The sequence below is a fragment of the Oryctolagus cuniculus genome, chromosome 3, assembly GCF_964237555.1.
Source record: "Oryctolagus cuniculus chromosome 3, mOryCun1.1, whole genome shotgun sequence".
In the NCBI taxonomy this organism is placed as follows: domain Eukaryota; kingdom Metazoa; phylum Chordata; class Mammalia; order Lagomorpha; family Leporidae; genus Oryctolagus; species Oryctolagus cuniculus.
Genome location: NC_091434.1, coordinates 92,699,312 through 92,721,482, shown reverse-complemented (window position 1 = coordinate 92,721,482; position 22,171 = coordinate 92,699,312). Strand labels below are relative to the sequence as shown.

At 40.5% G+C, this 22,171-nt stretch overlaps 1 protein-coding gene across 6 annotated transcripts in view; it reads left to right on the top strand.

Moving 5' to 3' along the window:
• The window catches only part of LYPD6 (LY6/PLAUR domain containing 6), a 160,282-nt gene that overhangs the window by 94,705 nt on the left and 43,406 nt on the right, over positions 1–22,171 (top strand). For 2 of the 6 annotated variants that reach the window (XM_070070936.1, XM_070070937.1), the window contains exon 2: positions 13,680–13,756. The exons of the other annotated variants lie outside the window; for them this stretch is intronic. The gene's annotated coding sequence lies outside the window, so the exon portion shown is untranslated. The remainder of the gene's footprint in view (positions 1–13,679; positions 13,757–22,171) is intronic. 6 annotated transcript variants of the gene reach the window in all.

Below are 22,171 nucleotides of genomic sequence, written 5' to 3'. Positions count from 1 at the left end.
AAACCAAAAAAAAATTATTTCTTCCTCTGAGTTCCTGTAGCATGAATATGTATGTTAATATGCATAATGCACACATAACCCTGTGTTAGAGAAATGAGTTATTATATTATGATTGTTTATATATTGAATTAATTTGTTCAACAAAATGTTGTCAGTTACCCACTAGGTACTAGGTACTGGGAACCTAAAGATAAATCAGATGATACCTGTAACATTCATGCCTTTAAAGAGCTCACAGTCCAGAAGGAGGGGCAGTCACCTTAACAGCTATAATAGATGTTGGTAATAATTATAATTAATGAAATAGTAATTACTGATGTGGTTATACAAATTTATCTCATGTCTCTGCAAGGTAGATGTTATCAGTCCTATTTAGTGATGAACAAAGAAAGAAAAAGTAAACTCTCTAAGGTCCAAATAAGTGGTAGAGATGATACTTGAATCCCAATCTTTCCATCTCCTGCTAAGGCTTTTAAGTACCATGGATAAACAAAAACCACCATAGGAGCAGAGAATATAGTTGCCAATTGATCTTGTGGGAGAGCAGAGGATGGGAGGGGGCTTCTTAAATGTGACACATGAACTGAAGCTTAATTAGAGAATGGGGAGTCATCAACAGGGACATCAGGAGCTAAGGTATCCAGTGAGAAGTGACATGCATGGTACATTAGGTGAGTGATGGCGCATTGTGCATGATAGTTCTGTCATTTGAGCCTAATATGTCAACAGGAGAGTGATAGGCTTAAGTATATCATGTAGACTACCAGCATCAATGCTTCTCATTAGAGTGTTCACTCTACCTCCTCCCTCAAGATCCATACTCTTAACGCTTCTTCTGAAGCCGATTTGGGCCCAGTGATGTGCCTTGCTGGAGTCTGGAAAGCTTTGATGGAATCACTTTGAACTAGGAAGTCCTGAGGCATTTCACAGCAAGTGCCTGTCACTTACATTGTATGCCATCTTTGTTTATTTCTTCCTTCTTCCACATAAGCTACCTTAGTTGGCAGGAAGGAATATGGATGCCTTATTAGGTCTCATTATAATTAACTTGTGATCTTCATCCCCAGAGAGCCTGTATAGATTTGGTGTAGTTGTGTTATTTGGTTTCCCTACCTGACATGTTTCCAATATGTGGCCTTGATTTTAAAGATAGCACATCAACATCAAACCATGGTCCCTCTTGACTGCTTAACTCAAAGACTCTTCATCTCTTTCTTGCATTCTAGGCTGCTCAACATTTTCTCCCATGTACTTAACAAATTTTTTAGAAACTTTCATTTTAAGAATAATATTACTAATTTTATTAGCAGAGTTTAAGAATTTGGGTATTAGGATGGAGCTATTAACAGAAGCATGTGGGGCTGGCACTGTGGTGTAGCATGTAAAGACGCCACCTGCAACACCAGCATGTGGCACTGGTTCAAGTCCCAGCTGCTGCTCTTCTGATCCAGCTCTCTGCTATTGCCTGAGAAAGCAGTGGAAGATGGCCCAAGTGCTTGGGCCCCTGCACCCACATGGGAGACCTGGAAGAAGCTCCTGGCTCCTGGCTTCGGATCAACACAGCTCTGGCCATTGTGGCCATTTGGGGAGTGAACCAGTGGATGGAAGACCTTTTTCTCTGTCTCTCCCTCTCTCTGTCTGTAACTCTGCCTCTCAAATAAATAAATAAATCTTTAAAAAACAATAGCATGTAATAGATAATACTATTTATACCTGCCTCCTAGAAGATGGTGAACAAAATTAATAAGTAGTGAACAAGTAAAATAGAAAACAAGGAAGACAATTGAGGAACCAAAAGAGGAAAACTCAGTAATAAAGAGGAGAGGAGAGGAATATCAGTTGGCTCCTTCATTATTAGTAGTGAGGGAATAGAGTCAGATTAGACACCTACATTTCTTTACTCACAAGAGGCTACTCAGTATTTTTTCCCTATGAAGGGAATTAATGTAGATGTGAAACAAAATTTTCTATTATCAAGGACAACCCTTTTATTAATAACTTATATCCTATTTCTGCCTGAATGAATACTGTGTAAAATCTTATTATATTTTGCTTTGCTACAATAATAGACTTTTAAAATAACTATTAGTTATGGAGACTTATAAATGAAGAGGGTATATTACAAAGGAAGAACTCCTGCCTCAGTAATACAGAGCTGGGAATACATTTGATATATTCCTTTGTCTTCAAATGCAGGGTGAGGAAATCCATCCTTCTTCTAAATAATTGTGTTAATTAATTAAGTGTGCCTGAAAAGTCAAGTTGTAGTTGAGGGTGTTTTAATTAACCCCAATACCCTTTCACAAAATTGAAACTGTGGTTGTCTCTGAGCTGTCAGGAAAAAACACTATGTGTAATTCAAGGCTTTGGTTGAAAGCAGATTTGGAAGATGAGTACATGGACAGACATATCTGCATATATACATATATATGTTATTTATTTTATTTATTTGAAAGAGAGAGAGAGAGAGAGAAAGAGAAAGAGAAATCTTCTATATTCTGGTTCACTCCACAACTGCCCACAACAGCCAGGTGTGGGATAGACCAAAAGTAGGAGTCACGGACTCAGTCCAGATCTCCTACATGAGTGGCAGGGACTCAACTCCTTGAGCCATCGCCTGACCTCCTCTCAGGGTCTGCACTAAAAGGAAGCGAGAATTGGGAATGAAACTGAGACTCAAATACAAGTGCTCTGATAATGATGTGGGTGTTCCAACCAATAACTTAACTGCTGGGACAAATTCCTGTCCACATTATATGTTCTCCCTGATCAGAGACCTGGGTTGTATTCCTGGCTCTTGGCTCCAGTCCTGGCCAAGCCCTAGCTGTTATATACATTTGGGAGTGAATGAGTAAATGAGAGAGCTCTGTCTCTGTCTCTTTCTCTCTCTATCTTGATAGAAGCAGCAAACAAGTCTACCTACAAGCACAATAGTTCCTAGAGTAAATAAAAATGTAAATGTATTGATAGGCAAATTTGGTCAGACATCATTTGTCCTCCAGGAACTTAAACTCCTTTGATGCAATTGACCTGAAAATCAGATTGGAGCAAGGTGGAAAGGCAGTTTTCCTTATTATTCAAATTTTGCCAGAGGGTTCTAGAAAAAGCAATGAATAGTTTTTATGCAAATGGATTGGGAATGTATGAACATCTGTCTCTCTGTAGGTATGGAAATGAAACATTAGTGTCTAGAAATGAAATCCAAAAAGAGTTCATCTCTGGCTCTTCCTCTACTATTTTATTTTATTTTTTATTTTTTTTGACAGAGTGGACAGTGAGAGAGACACACAGAGAGAAAGGTCTTCCTTTACTGTTGGTTCACCCTCCAATGGCCGCTGCGGCCAGCGCGCTGCAGCCGGCGCACCACGCAGATCTGATGGCAGGAGCCAGGTGTTTCTCCTGGTCTTCCATGTGGGTGCAGGACCCAAGGACTTGAGCCATCCTCCACTGCACTCCCGGGCCACAGCAGAGAGCTGGACTGGAAGAGGAGCAACTGGGACAGAATCCGGTGCCTCGACTGGGACAGAATCTGGTGCTGGTGCCGCAGGCGGAGGATTAGCCTAGTGAGCCGCAGCGCCGGCTTTTCCTCTACTATTTTAAAAACAAAGCTAACACTTTAGTTGATAAGCCTTAAGGAAGTTTTCATGTAAACCAAAAAGTTGTTATAATGGAAAATTTAAACTGGTGGTTGGATTCTTGTGGAAGAGTTCGATTGGGCAGAGCTCTCCATAACAAGTCTAGAAAGCCAAATCAGACCAGTTTGGGTAAATGGAATGTTTGTTGGATGCACACTAGGGCTTCTGAAATAATTAAGGGAAAAATTTTAAAAATAACTGAAAAGGCAATCTATCTACCTCTGTCTCTCTTGTCCAGAGAGCTTAATTTTTCTCTTCCTAAAATCAATTCCTGGAGCAAGGACAGTCTCTTCAACAAGTGGTGCTGGGAAAACTGGATCTCCACATGCAGAAGTATGAAGCAAGACCCCTACCTTACACCTTACACAAAAAAACACTAAAATCAATTAAAGACCTAAATCTTTTATCTAATACCATCAAACTATTAAAGAACATTGGGGACAACCTGCAAGACATAAGCATAGGCAAAGAGTTCTTGGAAAGGACCACAGAGGCACAGGCAATGAAAGCCAAAATTGACAAATGGGATTGCATCAAATTGAGAAGCTTCTTTACTACAAAAGAAACACTCAGCAAAGTGAAGAGGCAACTAATAAAATGGGAGAAATTATTTGCAAACTATGCCACTGCTAAAGGACTAATACCCAGAATGTATAATGATATCAAGAAATTCAACAACAACAAAACAAACAACCTAGTTAATAAATGGGCAAAGGACTTAACAACTTTCAAAAGAGTAAATCCAAATGGCTAACAGACCCATGAAAAAATGCTCAGGATCACAAGTTGTCAGGGAAATGCAAATCAAAACCACAAGGAGGTTTCTCTTTTGATTTGTTCAATTACCCACTGTTCATTCAGCAGCATGTTGTTCAGTCTCAATGTGTTTTCATATGTTCTAGAGATTCCTGAGTTATTAATTTGTAGCTTCAATCCATTGTGGTCAGAGAAAATGCATGGTATGATTTTGACTTTTTTGAACTTGCTAAGACTTATGGCCTACCATGTGATCAATCCTAATGAAAGTCCATGCACTGGTGAGAAGAATGTGTGTTCTGAAACTGTAGGATGGAAAGCTCTGTAGGTATCTGTTAGGTCCATTTGGTCTTATAATGTTGATTAACTCTGTTGTTTCTTTGTTGATTTTTGTTTGGTTGACTGGTCCACTGATGAAAGTGGGGTATTGAAGTCATCCATTATTATTGCGTTGGAGTCTATGTCTCCTTTTAGATCTCTTAACATTTCTTTTAAATAACCAGGTGCCCAGTAATTAGGTACATTTACATTTATAATAGTTATATCTTCTTGTGGATTTGATCCCTTAATCATTACATAGTGCCCTTTGTTGTCTCTTTTAACAGTTTTTGTGTTAAAGTCTGTTTTGTCTGATATTAGAATGGTTACACCAGCTCTTTTTTCGTTTCTGTTAGCATGGAATATCTTTTTCCATCCTTTCATTTTCAGTCTGTGTGCATCTTTGTTGGTGTTATGTGTTTCTTGTAGGCAGCAAATAGATGGGTTTTGTTTCTTAATCTATTCACCCAGTCTGTATCTTTAATTGGAGTGTTGAGACCATTTACATTCAAAGTGACTATTGATACATAATGATTTGCCCTGCCAGTTTTCCACAAATATTCCTATTGTTTGGATTTCCTTTGTACTTTTACTGGGAGATTTTCTTCCTTCACCTTCTTTTGGAGTGATAACCATGTTTCTGTGTTTCTATGTGTAGCACATCCTTATGGATCTTTTGTAATGCTGAAGGAGTGGTGACAAATTCTTTCAATTTCTTTTTTTTTTTATGGAAGGCCTTTATTTCATTGACATTCATAAATGAGAGCTTTGCAGGGTACAGTGTTCTGGGTTGACATATTTTTTTCTCCTAACTTGGAGTATATCTCACCATTCTTTCCTAGCTTGTAGGGTTTCTGATAAGTCATCTGTGAGTCTAATTGAAGATCCTCTGAAAGTAATCTGGCATTTCTCTTGTGCACATTTTAGAATCTTTTCTTTATGTTTTACTGTGGAGAGTTTGACTACAATGTGTTGTGGTGATGATCTTTTCTGGTCATGTCTACTAGGAGTTCTTTGTGCTTCCTGTACTTGGAGGCCCCTTTCTTACTCCAAATAAAGGAAGTTTTATGTAATTATTTCTTTAAACTGGAATTTTAATCCATTCTTTTTTTCCACATCCACAGGAACTCCTAAGACCCGTGAGTTGGGTCATTTGATAGTATCCCATAGATCTCTGATGCTGTTTTTTAGTTTTCTTATTTCTTCTTTTTTCTTGGCTTGACTGTAAAATTTCCAGAGATTTCTCTTCTAACTCAGATATTCTTTCTTCTGCATCACCAAGTTTTTATTTGTTCCATTGAATTCTTCATTTCCAATATTTCATTTTTATTTCTCGTCAAGATTTCAATTTCATGGGAGAAATTTTCTTTCATGTTATGTACAGATTCCATTAGTTCATGTATTTGCTTCTGATTACTTCTAAGTAATCCTATGATCAGAATTACATTTATGCCATTTCTTTAATCTCTTCATCTTCACATTCTGAGATTGCAGTGTGGTGTTCTTTTGGGGGCATCATGTTGTCTTCCTTCTTCTTTTCTGAATTTCTCATTTATTTTTAGGCATTTGTAGAGATACTTGTTGGTTTTTTCCCCTCTAATGGCTTTTATCTTTGGACCTTTTCTCTGTGGCTTAGTGGAGTTTCTGCTCTTTCAGTGAATACCCAGAGGCTTGTGCTGCTTGTACTCAGGGAGCTCTGTTCAGTGCTTCAGGTTGAGGAGAGTGACTAACTTGACACCCAATTTGGATAAATTCTATTTTTTTTAATTGGAGTGGATGTTTGTTCAGTCTGTTGGTGTAGTCTCATGATCACCTCCTCTCCTCAAAGAACAATGCCTGGGCACTAGCCACAATGGGTACAATCTTCATTTGTGCTGCCACAGGAACCACACAAAGGATATGTGCAATCCTTGGTGTAAGCACATATTCCGCAGAATTGACCCTCACCAGCATGTCAGGGAGCCCTGAGCCTGTGGAGCATCCAACAGTGACTGCTCAAAGTTCCAGCCACAGCCTGAGCTCTCCCACGTATCCACAGTATTTTCACAGTCCTGACTCACAAGCTTCCCACAGTCACAAACACCCAGCCTTCTGTCAGTTCTCCCAGACTCACGAGTCTCCACTCGGCTAGTTGCTGGGTGCAGACATGGGCTGGCACAGCTGTTACTTATGTCCATAAACAGTACAATTCTTCCACTTTCCTGTCAGTCTTAGCTGACTGATAGATTTGGATTTCTGAAACTTGCAACCTGAAAAATGCAGTTATCTTCATCAGCTTAATTATAGTTCCTGGTTGGTTGTTGGCTGTACTTCCTTAAGCTCTAGGGATCTATTATTGCTTAACAAATCACCAGAAACTTAGTGGCTGGAGGCAGTGGCAATCATTATTTTATCTGTCATGGTTTGTGCATTGGTAATATGAGAAGGGCTTGGCTGGGCTTGTGCTAGGAGTCTATGTAGTTTCTGGCTGGAGCTGTAACAGAGAGGAGGAGATGGGACTGCAGCTGTTGGTGCCTGGCCTGGGAAATCTCTATTGTTTTGTGAAGTCTCATTGGCATTTGGTGGACTACTTGGGCTTCCTTACAGCATGACAGCCTCAAGACACTCAGACTGAATATAGTGTGTCTCAGGGCTTCTGTGTGAAGTGCTCCAGAGTACCAAGTGTCAGTTCCATCACCTTCCATGATCTAGGCTTGGAAATGACAGCGTCATTTCCACCACACTCTGTGAAACTGTTCAATTAGGTTGGCCCAAGATCAAAGGAGGAGGATGTGCACCTCACTTCTCTCTCATGGGAGACATGTCAAAGAATTTTCATGGGCCAGTGTTGTGGCGTACCAGTTTAAGCTGCCACCTTCAATGCCAACAACCTATGGGCACTTGTTTGGGTCCCAGCTGCTCCGTTTCCCATCTAGCTCCCTGCTGGTGTGGCTGTGAAAGCAGTGGAGGATGGTCCATTGGTGTAGGCCCCTGAAACCATGTGGGAGACCTGGAAAAAGCTCCTGGCTTTAACCTGGTCCTGCCCTTGCCGTTATGGCTGTTTAGGGAGTGAACAGTGGATGGAAGATCTTTCTGTCTCTTTTTCTCCCTCTCTCTCTCTATGTAGATCTCTCAATTAAATACATTTTAATAAAAGGAATTTTCAGAACTTTTAAAAGATTTATTTATTTATTTATTTGAAAGGTAGTTACAGAGAGGCAGAGGGGAGCAGTCTTTCATCCACTGGTTCACTCTGCAGATGGCCGCAACAGATGGACCTGGCTGATCCGAAGCCAGGAACTACTTCTGGGTCTTCCACGTGGGCGCAGGGGCTCAAGGACTTGGACTATCTTCCACTGCTTTCCCAGGCCATAGCAGAGAGCTGGATCAGAAGTGGAGCAGCCAGGACTCAAACTGGTGCCCGTATGGGATGCCGGCACTGCAGGCAGCAGCTTTACCTGCTATGCCACAGTGCTGGCCCTAGATATGTTTTTTTTTTTTTTTTTTTGACAGGCAGAGTGGACAGTGAAGAGAGAGACAGAGAGAAAGGTCTTCCTTTGCCGTTGGTTCACCCTCCAATGGCCGCCGTGGCTGGCGCACCGCGCTGATCCGAAGGCAAGAGCCAGGTGCTTCTCCTGGTCTCCCATGGGGTGCAGGGCCCAAGCACTTGGGCCATCCTCCACTGCACTCCCTGGCCACAGCAGAGAGCTGGCCTGGAAGAGGGACAACCGGAACAGAATCCGGCACCCCAACCGGGACTAGAACCCTGTGTGCCGGCGCCGCAAGGCGGAGGATTGCCTAGTGAGCCGCGGCGCCAGCCTCCTAGATATGTTTTAAAACCACCACATTAGGAAAAATTATCAAATTGCAAGGAATGTACCGTAATATATTTACGTAGACTTAGTTTTGTGAAAATGTGTCATTAGTTTATATTTTTGGGAGCTGAAATGAACTCTTTCAATTCAGTAAGGCACTGGCAAGACTACTTAATACATATTAAAAATGTTATCTAGATTCGTCATGATCTTACAGGCATGTGAATTCTAGTTTGCTCTCATATTAGGCATCCCAATTTCAATCTGAGCAGCGTTGAAACACAGTTAGATTTGCATTGGCTCTCTCACAGCTGCTCATATATTAGTGCTGAAGTATTTTTACTGTAGTATTTGGACCTTAAATCAATGTATCTTCCAGAAGTGCTTAATTCTCTTCTGTTGACCAGTTTAAAGAGTGGGAGTATCTTATTTTATGGACTGTATATGAAATAGCAGCTATGGTATGGATTTGTAAAACCTGACTCCATTATGATTCTATTACTTTGCCTCTATGGCTAGTGTAGGATCCTCCTTTGCATTATCTACCACCATTCATAGAAAGAAAATTTAGAATGCAGCTCTTCTCAAATTTCTCAGACGTGGAGGAAGTACAATAGATCACAAACTGATTTTTTTTCTGATTCGGAATGAGGCAAGTAATCTGTTGGAATAAAACCAGCAATTTAGTAACTCATGCAAAGGTAATTTAGAGCACAAATTAAATCTGTCAGAGTGGTATTAGATTTGGAAAAGCTCATAAATAACGAATGAAAGGTCACAGAGCTGTGAAAATGAGAGTATACTTCTTCATAAAGAGAACTGTATTCAGGGATGGAATCTGCAGTGGGCACTCAAATAGCAGGGTCAGAAAGTGGGAACGCAATGTCTTTTCGAAATGTCTGGAACAGCCCGAAGGCACAGTGGACTGCAGGAAAACATCAGAGCCCCACAGAATGCACTTAATATTCTCTGAGTATGTTCACAGATATTTGTGAAACTTCTTATCTGTGAAGTTTGGAGATTAAAGTTCCATCAACGACTGAGAATCTGTTGAGAAAAGCTAGCTCCTGGAAGTGGGCATTTAACCTACCTGTTAAGATACCTATGTCCTAAATGAGAGTGCCTGGCTTTGATTCCTGGCTCTGGGGTCTGACCCCCATTTCCTGCTAATGCAGACCTGGGAGGCAGCAGTGATGTCATTAGGTTCCTGCTGCCCCACATGGGAGACTCAGATTCCATTCCCAACTGCCAGCTTCAGCCCCACCCAGCCTTGGGCATTACAAGCTTCTGGGGAGTAAACCAGTCCATGGGAGAACTCTCTCCTTGTCTGTCTCTCTGTTTCCCAAATAAATAAAGGAATAAGTAGCAAAACATTTTAACCATTGATCCTTCCCCTCAGCAGTCTGTGTTTCATTCGCTGCTGTATTGTGCACGATTGTCACTCATCTTTCATTTTTCAGTTTCTGTAAAATACTAGAATGGGTGGTGCTTGATGACTGCAGGAATGTAAGCTGATGGTGATAATAAATAGCCCTGCCCATCCAGTTTCTCTCATGAAAAGAAGAAGTGGAAAATATAGCTTTGGCTAATACAGACAAGTTCTTTTTGTCGTGCTTTGTATGCAGAGTTCTTGTTTTTAGTGCTGTGTTAGACTTGACTTTTGTAAAGCAATATAATCATTTTTATAAAAACCAAAGTATGCGATTCATCAACATCAAAATTTCGTGTGTCACAGGATGTCTTTAGGAAAATGAAAGGACAACACGGAGAGTGGAAGAAAATATTTCCATATCCTGTATCTTGAAAAGCTCTGGAATATAGAATGAGCTCTTACAACTCAGCAATAAAAAAGTAACCCAATAAAAAACTGCGCAGGGGCTGGTTCTTATGGCAGAGAGAGTTAAGCCACCACTGCATGTGATGCCAGCATCTCATATCGTTGTGCTAGTTCAAGTCCTGGCTACTCTGCTTTTGATCCACCTCTCTATTTGCTAATGAACTTGAAAGGGCAGTAGAAGATGGTCTAAGTACTTGGGCCCCAACCATCCACATGGGAGAGACCAGCATGCAGGCCAGAGTGCCTGGCTACGTGGACATTTCAAGCTTCTCTCCTCTCTCTCTGCCTTTCAAATAAATAAATAATTTTTTAAATGCACAGAGGTTTTGAATAGACTTTACTCTAAAGAAGGTATAGAGATGGCTATGAACACATGAAAAGATGTTCAACATCATTAGTAATTTGCAAATTGACAATCAAAATCCAAACGACTGGGGGCCCTCATTGTGGCACAGTGGGTAAAGCCGCAACCTGTGATGAGGCACTGGCATCCCATATGGGCTCCTGTTCATGTCCTGGCTACTCCACTTCTGATACAGCTCCCTGTTAATGGCCTGGGAAAAGCAGCAGAAAATGGTCCAAACACTTGGACCCTTGCTACACGTGTGGGAGAACTGGATGAAGCTTCTGGCTCCTGGCTTTGTCCTGGCTCAGCCCTGGCCATTGTGGCCATTTGATGAGTGAAACAGTGGATGGAAGATTCCTAACTTTCTCTCTATATATATAACTCTGACTTTCAAATAAATTTTAAAAAATGACTGGTTAGCATTGTGGCACAGCAGGTTAATCTGCAGCTTGTAATGAATGCCACCATCCCATATCTCAGGACCAGTTTGAATACCAGTTGCTCTGCTTCCAATCATTTTTTTAATGTGCCTTGGAAAGCTGTGGAAAATGGCCCAAGTACTCAGGCCTCTGCCACCCATGTGAAAGACCCAGATGGAGTTCCTTGCTTCTGGCTTGATACGGCCATTTGGGGATTGGATCAGCCATTTGTAGAGTAAACCAGTGGATGGAAGATTCTCCCTCCCCCCTTCCTTCTCCCTCCCTCCTTCTCTATATCTCTATTAGTCTCTCTGTCACTCTGCCTTTCAAATAAATAAATAAACAAATAAATAAATCTTTTCAAAAAGTGAGATACACTTTACACTTAGTAGAATGGCTATAAATTTTACAAAAAGGAGAACAAGAAAAGCAAGTTTGGGTGAGGATTCAGAGAAGTGGGAACTATCAATGCATTGCTGATGAGGCTGTAAGATGGTACAGCTGAAGTGGAACATTGTTTGGCAGTTCCCCAAGAAGTTAACATCTGTAATTATCATAATACTCATTAATTCCAGTCCCGAGTATATAGCTAAGAAAACTAAAACTGCACATCCACACCAAAAAATGCACATCAATGTTGATAGCAGCATCATTCCCAAGACCAAAAAGTGGAAACCACCCAAATGCCTATTGTCTGATGAAAAAAGCAAATATGTTTGTACAATGAAATATTATTCAACCATAAAAAGGAATGTTGTGTTGATTAATGCTACAACATGGATGAACCTTGAAAAACATTATGTTAGATGTCCTAAACAGCACACTGGCCTCAGAATCAGCCCTTAAGGCATTTGGATCTGGCTGAAGAGCCCATGAGAGTATTTTAGGCATGGAAAGCCAAGACACTCTGGTAAAAAAAAAAAAAAAAAAAAAAAAAAAAAAAAAAAAACCTAAATGAAAGATCTGTGCGAGTGAGATCCCACTGGAAGGAATGGGGCCATCAAAGAAGGAGGTACCTTTCTCTGAAGGGAGGAGAGAACTTCCACTTTGACTTTGACCTGTCGGAATAAAATCAAAGTCGGCAAACTCAAAAGGCTTCCATAGCCTTGGCAACTCATGACTAGAGCTTAGGAAGATTACTGACACCATAAACAAGAGTGTCAAATTGTTAAGTCAACAACAGGAGTCACTGTGTACTTACTCCTCATGTAAGATCTCTGTCCTTAATGTGTTGTCCAATGTGAATTAATGCTATAACTAGTACTCAAACAGTATTTTATACTTTATGTTCTGTGTGGGTGCAAACTGATGAAATCTTTACTTAATATATACTAAATTGATCTTCCGTATGTAAAGATAATTGAAAATGAATCTTGATGTGAATGGAAGGGGAGAGGGAGCGGGAAAGGGGAGGGTTGCGGGTGGGAGGGAAGTTGGTGGGGGAGCCATTGTAATCCATAAACTGTACTTTGGAAATTTATATTTACTAAATAAAAGTTTAAAAAAATGAAAAAATTAAAAAACAAAGAAAACATTATGCTGTGGCAAAAGTCAAAAAAAAGGTCACATAATGTGTGATTCCATTTACATGAAATATTCCTAATAGACAAATCCACAGAGATAGAAGGTAGACTAGGAGTTGCCAGAAGATAGGAAGAGGAGAGAATTGGGGGTCATTACAGGATTTTGTCATGGGGTGATGGAAATGTTCCGGACTAGATAATGGAGATAGTTGCACAATATTATGAATATAGCAAAATCCACTGAATTGTGTATTTAAAATTATAAATTTTATGTCATGTGAATTTAATATATTTATTTAAAAATATTATTCAAAAATATTTATTTAAAATATTTATTTGAGAGAAGGCAAAGGGGGGAAAGAATGAAAGAAAGACAGGGAGAGAGAGAGATCTACCATTTGCTAGTTCACTTCTCAAATGCCTGCAACAGTAGGAGCTGGTCCAGGCTGAAGCCAGGATCCAGGAACTCAGTCTAGGTCTCCCACATGGATGATGGATGGCAGGGATCCAAGTGCTTGAGCCGTCACCTACTGCCTCTTGGGGTGTGCATTAGCAGGAAGCAGGAATCTGGAGTGGGGTTAGGAATTGAACCCCAGGCACTCCAATATGGGTTGTGGGTGTCCCAAGCAGCACCTTAACCACTGTGCCAAACACTAAATCCTGTTATGGAATTTTGCCTCAATAAAAATGTAAATAAAATTTAAATAAACCCTAAAAAGACAGTGTGGTATCTATGAGGATTGATTACAAATGTGGTAGAGGCAAACATGGAGTACTTCCTCAGATTTCTGTGTCAGATGCCTTCTTTCTCTTTTTTTTTTTTAGAAGATTTATTTGAAAAGCATAATGACAGAGGGAGAGGGAGATGGAAAGAGAGAGAGAGAGAAAGAGAGAGAATCTTCCTTCTCTTCCATTTGATGGGCAGTCTGCAAATGGCTGCAACTGCCAGGGCTGGGCCAGGCTGAAGCCAAGAGGTAGGAACTCTATCCTAGTCTCTCACGGGGGTAGCCAGAGGCCCAAGTACTCAGAACATTGTCTGCTTCCTTCCCAGGTACATTTCCGGGAAGCTGGAACAGAAGTGAAGCAACTGGGACCTGAACTGGCACTTGGATATGGGATGCCTGTGTTGTGAGCCGTGGCTTAACCCTCTGCACCACATTGCTGGCCCTGTCTTTCTCTTTCTCATCAGAGCTCTGCCCTCACTGGGTTGAGCCTCCACTTTGGCCCTGCAGTGTAGTGAGTTTTTTGTGGAGTGAACCTTGATTAGTGAAAAGGGAGGCTGGAAGGAACCAGGCAGATTAATTCTCCCTTCTTTCTCCATCTGCAGACTACCCTGAGGCCCAGACACTCCCTTTAGTCCTTTGGCTCACTGTGGCTTCTTGTGACGTGGTGAAGAGCTTGGGAATCTTGAATCATGTGACTTTGTGCTTTCTAGCTTCACCTCTATTTTTTACTTTACTCTCATTGTCTTGCACTTGCAGCTCCCAGATAAAGTGCTAGCCACCTAGTCATGGGCCAAATTCTGCTCCAACAAGCGCCAGACACTAAGGGAACCATGGGAAGAGAAGAGAGAGCATTCTAACGTTGAGTCTGTTATTTCAGAACACATTTGAATTTTTTTATATTCTGTTCACTGGCTGTAGGTGAAAAGCTGACTTTTGTCTGTGCTTAAAAAATGAAATTCTGTTAAACTCATTCTTTAAAAAGCAATAATTTTCCAAAAAAAAAACCATTTTCCCCTTTACACTATAGTACATGTTCATTAAAATTTCTGAACATATAAATGAATATTAAAACTTTCCAAAACCCTACTTCATTTTGGTGTTTCCTTTCAGTCCCTATTATGATCATACATAAGCCTTGAAAAGATATGAATTTTTCCCAAAAAAATATCAATTTCACAAGTAAACTGTGTTGGGAGAATTAAGATTCAACTACTTTAAAGAATTTTAAAATTCTCCATTAAACACATAAAATTCATGCCTTAAACATTATTGGCTGCCCTGTCCCCCAGTTTGAAAACTTGTGCTCAAAACAAATGAAGTCTAAAGAGCCCAGCTTGAGGCCGGTGCTGTGGCACAGTGAGATAAGGCTAGCTTTCAAACCCAAGCAACCTAGCTGTTAACCTGGAAGAATCTGAACCTGAATTCTATAATTTAGCTCTTTAGCATCAGTGTTTTGTGATAAATAATCAACACCTCCCCTCAAAGCCAAGTTCAGGGAAGGTATTCTGGAGGTAGCATGCTGGCTCCCAGTTCTGCACTTGTACATTTGCAAATGCCAGTTAGGTGACAAATAAGCAGTATGGTGGGAGGAAGGGAAGCTTATTAGACAATTTCAACACACTGTCAAAAGGGATAAAGGGAAAGTGGAAAATGCTGCATAAGATTGCAGTGGAAGAGTAAATTTACAATTGAAGTGATACATATACCTTCATAAGGCATTTGTTTCTTTTTTTTAAGTAACTGCAACAAAAGTTCTGCCATAGTTACTCATCTTCAATTTAAATTGAAAGTTTATTGTGAGTTTGCTTTATTATTTAATTTACCTTGCTATGCGGATAAGTTTCCATATTCTTGATGTTACTGGTAAATTTTAAAATATCACTTCCAGATATTTCCTATTTCTCCTGAATCATATTTGGGTCATAAAATTGATACAGTACGGCCGGCGCCGCGGCTCACTAGGCTAATCCTTTGCCTTGCGGTGCTGGCACACAGGGTTCTAGTCCCGGTCGGGGTGCCGGATTCTGTCCCAGTTGCCCCTCTTCCAGGCCAGCTCTCTGCTGTGGCCCGGGAGTGCAGTGGAGGATGGCCCAAGTGCTTGGGCCCTGCACCCCGTGTGAGACCAGGATAAGGATAAGTACCTGGCTCCTGCCATCGGATCAGCGTGGTGCGCCGGCCGCAGTGGCCATTGGAGGGTGAACCAATGGCAAAGGAAGACCTTTCTCTCTGTCTCTCTCACTATCCACTCTGCCTATCAAAATAAATAAATAAATAAATAAATTTGATACAGTAATGGAATACATGAGTAAAAATTAAGTTACCCTCTATAATTTGGGTCATTATTTGTGTTCCCAGCATGTATGGTGATGTTTTTATTATCATTTATCTCTTATGGTAAAACGTGGGATGAGTTGGCAAAAGAGCAGATGGAAGGCAGGAGGCGACCCCTGAGGTATTAGGATATTTGAGAACAGTCTGAGGCGAATGCTCCTGAACTCTCTGTCACAGGGGCTGACAGAGCCCTCTCTGGGGCCTTGTTCTGAGCAAGGAGATGTAAAGGGGACAAGTTCCTGCCTGGAGGTGCTCTCAGCCCTGCAATCTGGGAAGGAATTTATAGCACTCTGTGGTACTGGAGATCATTTACACCATATTGAAATTATGAAATGACAACATGATTGTGACATATTGTGTGATGAGAAATGTTATCTAAGAGCTTCCTCTGCTACGAGGTGAATGTGTCACTCCCAGTTCCTATGTTGAAGTTCTAAACCCCTACTATGTTAGAATATGACAGTTTTTGGAGATAGAGAGTTTAAGGAGGTTTTTAAGATGAAAGGGAATCACGGCAGAGGCTAATCCAATAGGACTATTGCCCTTATAGGAAGAGGAGGAGGTCCCAGGAGTATGCTTGAATGCATGGGAAAAAGGCCACATGAGAACAAAGTGAGGTAGGCAATGAGAGGTCACCCCTGCCAACACCTTGATCTTGGACTTCCAGCCTCAAAAACTGTGAGAAAGCAATTGTTGAAGCCAACCTACCTGTTATGTACACTCACACACCTTGCCTTTACTATATTTAGTATTTTGCTTTCCAGTCTCTTGTCTGTGTGTGCATTTATGTTTATAGTTGCACACATAAGGTTATGCCATTTTAATTTTTATTTATTTTCACTTGATAGTGGGGAACAGAGAGAGAGAGAGAGAGAGACAGACAGACAGACAGAGAGACAGAGAGGGATATCTCATCATCTCATCTGCAAGTTCATTCCCCAAATGCTTATAACAGCCAGTACTGGGCCAGGTTGAAGCAAGGAGCCAGAAACTCAATCTGAGTCTTTCACGTGGGTGGCAGGGATCTAAGCCCTTGAATAATCATCTGTTTCCTCCTAGAGTGTGCATTAATGGGAAACTGGAATCAAAAGTACAGCTGGGGCCAGTGCCGCGGCTCACTTGGCTAATCCTTCGCCTGCAGCACCAGCACCCCGGGTTCTAGACCCAGTTGGGGTGCCGGATTCTGTCCCGGTTGCTCCTCTTTCAGGCCAGCTCTCTGCTGTGGCCTGGGAAGGCAGGGGAGGATGACCCAAGTGCTTGGGCCCTGCACCCGCATGGGAGACCAGGAGGAAGCACCTGGCTCCTGGCTTCGGATTGGCGCAGTGCACTGGCCATAGCAGCCATTTGGGGGGTGAACCAACGGAAAAAGGAAGACCTTTCTCTCTGTCTCTCTCTCTCACTGTCTAACTCTGCCTGTCAAAAAAAAATTGTAAAAATGTACAGCTGGGACTCCAATACTTGATGCAGGCATCTCAAGCAACATCATAACTAGAATGCCAAATGCCAGCACCTGTTCATGCCATTGTAACCTCTGACTCTTAAACTGAGCCCTACTGCAAATTGGGAAGGGTATGGGTGCTGACTATGGAACAGTCAGGTATCCTAGGGATACGAGGCAGACCTGTCCCTCAGGTGCAAGCTGTACCTTACCTACCTCACTGTGCTGTCAGTGAGAAGCCAGAACGGATGTAAGATGAAGCAGTATTGCTCCTTTTTTTTCTTCTTCTTTTCTTTTCTTCTTCTTCTTTTTTTTTTTTTTTTTTTTTTTTTTTTTTTTTTTTTACAGGCAGAGTGGACAGTGAGAGAGAGAGACAGAGAGAAAGGTCTTCCTTTGCCATTGGTTCACCCTCCAATGGCCCTTGTGGCTGGCGCGCTGCGGCCGGCGCACCGCGCTGATCCGATGGCAGGAGCCAGGTACTTATCCTTATCCTGGTCTCACACGGGGTGCAGGGCCCAAGCACTTGGGCCATCCTCCACTGCACTCCCGGGCCATAGCAGAGAGCTGGCCTGGAAGAGGGGCAACCCGGACAGAATCCGGCACCCCGACCGGGACTAGAACCTGGTGTGCCGGCGCCACAAGGCGGAGGATTAGCCTAGTGAGCCGCGGCGCCGGCCACTATTGCTCTTGTTGAAGATAAGATGATGTCTGTCTCTGTCATTTGCTGCTAACTTAGTAAGGGAAAGATACCTTTGATATTTGTATTCTCATTACATTGTTTAAATAAGTGCCTAGAAGTCACATTTATTAAATGAACCAGCAGTCCATTCTCTTTACATCTTTGTTTGGGGAACTAAATTGTAAACAGGAGGTGGCATAGTGAGCATGACATCTCCAAGGCTGGCATCACTGAGTTGTTACAGGGTGATAAGACCTGGACTCTAAAGTTTGTCATTTTTAAAATGACATCTTGCTTTATTTATTTATTTTTCATATATAAATCATTACAACTGTATTCAGAACAGTAGCAAAATGCCTACAAACAGTGCAGGTGTCCTTCAACAGGTGAACAGGCAAACCGTGGCATGTTCCTCAGTGGAATTCTACTCAGCAATGAAAAGGAACGGACCACTGACACATGGAACATCTCTGTGCTGAGTGAAGGAAACCTTTTCCTAAAAGAGTAGCTACTGTATGTGAAAACTCATTGTGTTTCACACTGAATGTTGAAGCATTGCTCACTGTGCAAATTTTGTTCTAGAAACCCTATAAACAAATATTAAACTCTAATGATATACTTTCTTAAGTGTTTAGGGGTGGAATGTACAGAGATCTGCCCATTGTCTTTAAAGTGTATCTAGGAATAAGATGGATTTGAATGATGGATTGAGGGATAGCTAAACATGTGATGAAGCATGTATAACAAATCTTTCTTTTCTATATGAGCAGCTTCCATATCTTTTATTTTTCCCCAGAAACCTTTTATTTAAGGAATACAAACTTCAAGCTTTTCATAAATACAACTTTAGGAATATAGTGATTCTTCCCACTGTACCCACCTTCCCACCCACTTTTTCAACCCTCTTTCTCCTCTCTCTCCTATACCCAATCTTATTTTTTTTTCTAAAATCTATTTTAAATTGACTTTATACACATACAATTAACTCTGTACTAAGTGCTCAACAAATTGTGTGAAAAAATAACTGTTCTTCAACAGTTGAGACAAAGGCTGTTAAAAGTCATTGTATCTCGAAGTGTTAATTTCACTTCTATAGATTACCTTTTAGGTGATCTATTAGTTATCACAGATCAGAGAGAACATATGGTAATTTGTCCTTTTGGGATTGGCTTATTTTACTAAGTATGTTTTCCAGTTTCATCCATTTTGTTGCAAATGCTAGGATTTCATCTTTTTACCACTGTGTAGTATTTCATGGTATATATATCCCAAAATTTCTTTATTCAGTCTTCATTTGACAGGCATTTGGGTTGATTCCATATCTTTGCTATTGTGAATTGAGCTGCAATAAACATGGGGGTACATATAACTCTTTCATATGTTGACTTCATTTTCCTTGGGTAAATTCTCAGGAGTGAGATAGCTAGGTCATATGGTAGATCTATATTTAGATTTCTGAGGTGTCTATATACTGTCTTCCATAGTAGCTGTAGCAATTTACATTCCCACCAATAGTGGATTAGGATACATTTTTCTCCACATCCTTGCCAGCATTTCTTGTTTGTTGATTTCTGTATGAAAGTCATTCTGATGAGGGTGAGGTGAAACCTCATTGTTGTTTTGATTTGCATTTCCCTGATGGGTAGTGATCCTGAGCATTTTTTCATGTGTCTGTTGGCCATTTGGATTTACTCTTTAGAAAAAATTCTGTTTAAGTCCTTTACCCATTTCTTAACTGGGTTGTTTGTTTTGTTGTTTTTGAGTTTCTTGATATCGTTATACATTCTGGGTATTAATCTTTTAACAGTAGCATAGTTTGCAAATAATTTCTCCCATTCTGTTAGTTGCCTCTTCATTTTGCTGAGTGTTTCTTTTGTAGTAAAGAAGCTTCTCAATTTGTTGTAATCCCATTTGTCAATTTTGGCTTTCATTGACTGTGCCTCTGAGGTGTTTTCCAAGAACTCTTTGCCTATGCTTATGTCTTGCAGGTTGTCCCCAATGTTCTTTAATAGTTTGATGGTGTTGGGTCATAGATTTAGTTCTTTAATCCATTTTTGTGTAAGGTGTAAGGTAGGGGTCTTGCTTCATACTTCTGCATGTGGAGATCCAGTTTTCCCAGCATCATTTATTGAAGAGACTGTCCTTGCTCCAAGGATGGATTTCAGTTCCTTTGTCAAAGATAAGTTGGTTGTAGATGTGTGGGTTGATTTTGGCATTTTTATTCTGTTCCATTGGTCTGCCCATCTGTTTTTGTACCAGTACCAAGATGTTTAGATTATTATTGCCCTGTAGTGTGACTTGAAATCTGATGTTGTGATGCCTCTGGATTTGTTGTGCTTGGTGTTGTTGTTGCTTATCTATTCAGGGGTCTCCTATGTTTCCATATGAATTTCAGCATCATTTTTTCTTTTTTTTTAAACTTTTATTTAATAAAATTTTGAAAGTACAACTTTTGTATTATACTGGCTTTTCCGCCATAATCTCCCTCCCACCCGCAACCATCCCATCTCCCACTCCCTCTCCCATCTCATTCTTCATCAAGATTCATTTTCAATTATCTTTATATACAGAATATCAACCTAGTATATACTAAATAAAGATTTCAACAGTTTGCACCAACACAGATACACAAAGTATAAAGTACTGTTTGAGTAGTAGTTTTACCGTTAATACATAATACAACACATTAAGGACAGAGATCCTACATGGGGAGTAAGTACACAGTGACTCCCATTGTTGATTTAACAGTTGACCCTCTTATTTATGATGTCAGTAATCACCCATGGCTCTTGAGCTGCCAAGGCTATGGAAACCTCTTGAGTTCACAAACTCCGACCTTATTTAGACAAGGCCATAATCAAAGTGGAAGTTCTTTCCTCCCTTCACAGAAAGGTACCTCCTTCTTTGATGGCCCATTCTTTCTGCTGGGATCTCACTCACAGAGATCTTTCATTCAGGTTTTTTTTTTTTTTTTTTTTTTTTTTTTCCCAGAGTATCTTGGCTTTCCATGCCTGAGAAACTCTCATGGCCAGATCTGAATGCCTTAAGGGCTGCTTCGGAGGCCCAAGTGCTGTTTAAGACCCCTGCCATTCCATGAGTCTGCTGTGTACCCCACTTTCCATGTTGGATCATTCCCTCCTTTTAATTCTCTCAGTTAGTATTAGCAGACACTAGTATTATTTATGTGATACCTTTGACACTTAATTCTATCTTTATGATCAATTACAAACTTAAGCTGATCACTTGACTAGTAAGATGGCATTGGTACGTGCCACCTTAATGGGGTAGATTTGGAATCCCCTGGCATGTTTCTAGCTCTACCATTAGGGGTAAGTCAGATTGAGCATGTGCCGAACTGTACATCTCCTCCCTCTCTTATTCCCACTTTATATTTAATATGGATCACTTTTCAGTTAATTTTAAATGCCTAAGAATAATTGTGTGTTAATTAAAGAGTTCGACCAGTGGTATTAAATAGAACAAAAAATACTAAAAGGAATAAAATATTAAGTTGTTCCTCGACAGTCATGACAAGGACTGATCAAGTCATTGTTTCTCATAGTGTCCATTTCACTTCTACAGGTTTCCTTTTGGGTGTTCAGTTAGTTGTCACTGATCAGGGAGAACATATGATATTTGTCCCTTTGGGACTGGCTTATTTCACTCAGCATGATGTTTTCTGGATTCCTCCATTTTTGTTGCAGATGAACAGATTTCATTTTTTTTTACTGCTGTATAGTAATCTATAGAGTACATAACCCATAATTTCTTTATCCAGCCTTCTGTTGATGGGCATTTAGGTTGATTTCATGTCTTAGCTATTGTATATTGAGCTGCAATAAACATTGAGGTGCAGACATCTCTTTTATTTGCCAATTTAATTTCCTTTGGGTAAATTCCAAGGAGTGGGATGGCTGGGTCATGTGGTAGGGCTATATTCAGGTTTCTGAGGATCTCCAAACTGTCTTCCATAGGCATCATTTTTTCTAGATCTGAGAAGACTATCATTGATGTTTTGATTGGGATCACATTGAATCTGTAGATTATTTTTGGTAGCTAAGATATGGAATTAATCCAGATGTCCTTTAGTGACATATGATGAGTAAATATCACTGCATTACCTATAACTTTAAATTGGTAAATTATAGCTAAAGCTTAAATCTGTATGTCTCAAATGTGAACCACAGTGGTTTAATGCTGCTTTGTATATACTGTAAGTGCTACAAATAGTCTCAGCACTGAACATGTATTGATATCTCTCAAATGAACGCAAGCTTTTATGTAGGTGTTGTGATATGCTTCAGAAAGTATCTGAGTGTGAATTTGTTAATCTATTTGGTAATATAGATACTTTTTGTTCTTTTTGTTGT